Raw genomic sequence first — 3,395 nt, 5'->3', positions numbered from 1 at the left:
GCATCAAGTTCATCAAAAACGTTATTTCAAACATAACCAAGGGATCATGGCATTCACTCTTCGGTAAGCACGAAGGAAAAATAAACATTGTATGAGTTGAAAAGTTACTCTCATTAAAAATGGGCACAAGTAGCTAATCCGCTCTTACTCCTTTTGTTCTTCATTCTTCCCATCGAATGAGCTCACAATTTTATCAATTTATTATTTAATAGATTCCTGCAAAATGTTAGTCTCTTCTTGGAGAACGGAGATTCCCTCAATAAATTATTTAATATGAGCATTCTAGGCATAGTTTTCATAGCAATATTTAAGTATGGAAAAAAATTAGATTTGTAAATAGTAGTATCAGATTTGTAAATAGTAGTATCATACTTTTCAAAGAAATAAGCAATTTCATAGGAACCCCTAAAAGCAGCAAATTCTTCAATTTGTTTAGTATCATAGTAACTATAAATACCATTAGCATAAGAAGCCAAGATTTTATTATCATTAAACTCACATAGGTAGGAAAGGTGTTTTTAGGGTCCTTTCTAGAACTACAAGTAAAATTATGTATTTCACATAAACTCCAAGCATAGGATTCCAATCTAGATATTTGATCCCATAAGTGTTTCCCTTTTTAAGACAAGCGGTGTCACATAAAATAAGCATGCTCATCTAATAATTTTTCCTCAACTAAGATAGTTGAGTTTTTAACACTAGCACAAATGTATCGAAGATGATCCAAGTAAAAAGCTTCAGCGGTAAAGAAGATTTTGGGTGGTTCCTCAACCATTGGGTTAGCAAGTACAACTATTTTTTGGTATTTTACTTTCCTAACCATAACTAAAGATAGCAAACAAGAATGGAAAATAAAATCTACTTAGAGATAAAGCCAACAAGTGTAGACGAGAATACTCACCCCACGATATTGCTCCCTGGCAACGGTATCAGAAAAAAGTTTTGATAACCCACAAGTATACACTAGTGAAAAACGGTTAGCCACAACTTTAGTTGCTGACGCGTCATTTGCAAACAACGCAGGCACTATCTTTTTTTCAAATAGTGGTGGCATTGACATATTTGGTATCAGCTTTACATGGTTAGTGTTGGCGTTGCTCTTTTTTAACACGTCACAAATCGGTTGGCCTATATGTACTCATTATTTGGAAGATAGTGGCGGCGTCGGATTGCTATGCACGACGTAGTCAATAATCTATTGCTGACGTGCTAACATATGTTACGCCAGAAACAAATTTTCCATTTTATCAAGTATTTTTTTAAGTATTTAATAATTATACTAGTGAAAAAATAATGAACATTTATATTATATTTTTGTCTTTATTATTATTAGATTTTTTTTATCATTTTGGGTCTTCTATTTGTTTACTACCAGTTATCATTTTAATTGGTAGCGAGTCGTTTGATGCCACATCATCGCTATATTACTTTGTAAATGATGAACATATTTATATTATATTTTGACCTTTTTATTTTTTGTAAATGGTGAAAAGTTTTATATTACATTCGTCAAAAATATTTTAGTTACTTTTATTAAAGTAAGAAAAATTTAATTGGAAAGGATGACATTTTTATAATACATTTTGAGTTATTTATACAATATATTTTGTGATATTTTTATGAAGTAAAACAAAGGGGCAACGATCCACATGCCTACTGGGCCTAGCTCATGAGTGGGTCGGTAGCACTGTATTAAAAACGGAAGGGGTAACGACCCTCCCGCCCCAATTATCTCTCTCTTTGCCCGTCAACGAACCCAACACTTGATCCCATTTTTTGCTGCTCGTCGTCGGGCGATTCCCGTCATTTTCGGCTCTCTCCCATGCTGTGGTAAAGTTCTAAAGTCCCCCCTCTCGATGTCCGGTCTCGTAGACCCATTAGATTTGTTTTTGTTTTATCTTACTTAGGTCATCCCCGTTAGGGCATCAGCGACGGTAAGGGAGACGACGGTGACTAGCTTTGCCTCGGTGAGGGAGACCACGGTGACGATCTCTGCCTCGACAAGGTGAGCTCCACGTCGATTTCTTGCTAGTTTCCTAGGAACTAGTCTATCCGATGGTGGGTTAGGGTGGAACTAGTATACCCAAAATGTAAAACAGTGCTAAAATTTTACCAAATGTGTACATGATTGCCCATGTGTGCCAAATTAGTGTACCAAACATTGCCAAAATTTTAGCAAATGTGTAGATAATTTGTATGTGTACAAACTGCCAAATTTGGATGTGTTTGTATGGCAGTGCTAGATAATTTGTATGTGTAGAAACTGCCAAATTTGAATGAGTTGCATTACTACATTTGTTATGAGTTGGAGTTGGAGTTTCATTTGCATTTCATATTGTTAGTTACCAAGGGGCTGTTAGTTGGAGTTGGAGTTTGATCTGCATTTCATATATTGTTAGTTGGAGTTTAATTTGCATTTCATATTGTTATCATATTGTTCAATTGTCATTGCTACTTCTTGAGTTTGCGTTTGGTTTTCCCTTGAAGAGGAAAGGGTGATGCAGCAAAGTAGAAATAAGTATTTCCGTCAGTTAAGAATCAAGGTATATATCAACCCAGTTGGAGGAAGACACCAGCCTTCAATTATTGCACCTGCACAAACAAATACTTGCACCCAACGCGATAAAGGGGCTGTCAATCCCTTCACGGTTACTTCCAAGGATGATATCTGATAGTGATAGATATAAAAGATAAATAAAAGTGCAAAATAAAATAAAATAAATAAATTGCAGCAAGATATTTTTGGGTTTTTGATTTTGTAGATCTGAAAATAATATGATAAAAGATAGACCCCGGGCCATAGTTTTCACTAGAGGCTTAGATGCGGCTTGAACTACGTCGGTATTTCCCCAAAGAGGAAGGGATGATGCAGCAGATGTCGGATGTGGGGCTCCGGCAAAACCCTTAAGGTTCGAACTCTGGGGTGCGCGCGAAGTTCTTTCCCTCCTATCGATCCACGCCCTAGCTCGCTAGGATCTCGCGGACAAACTCGACGAACTCGCAACACAGAAAGACACGAGATTTATACTGGTTCGGGCCACCGTTGTGGTGTAATACCCTACTCCAGTGTGGTGGTGGTGGATTGCCTCTTGGGCTGATGATGTACAGTACAAAGGGGAAGAACAGCCTCCTGAGGTTGAGGTGTTCTTGTGCTTGCCGAACTTGTGTGGAGAGGAATCGATCAGTTGCCGATCAGCTGCCCCCTATGGTGGTGGCTAGCCCTACTTATATAGGGATTGGTCCTCTCCCCAAATATTGAGCGGGAAGGGAGCCAACAACGGCAGGCAAATTTGAAAGGGGACAGCTAGTACAAGCTATCCTGACTAAAGTGGTCTTCGCCTGCAAAAGGCTCTGGTGGTGACGCCGTCTTGGGCTCCATGGTGACCTCCATCTTG

This window comes from Aegilops tauschii, chromosome 2, assembly GCF_002575655.3.
Source record: "Aegilops tauschii subsp. strangulata cultivar AL8/78 chromosome 2, Aet v6.0, whole genome shotgun sequence".
In the NCBI taxonomy this organism is placed as follows: Eukaryota; Viridiplantae; Streptophyta; class Magnoliopsida; order Poales; family Poaceae; genus Aegilops; species Aegilops tauschii.
This window is presented reverse-complemented; position numbering follows the sequence as displayed.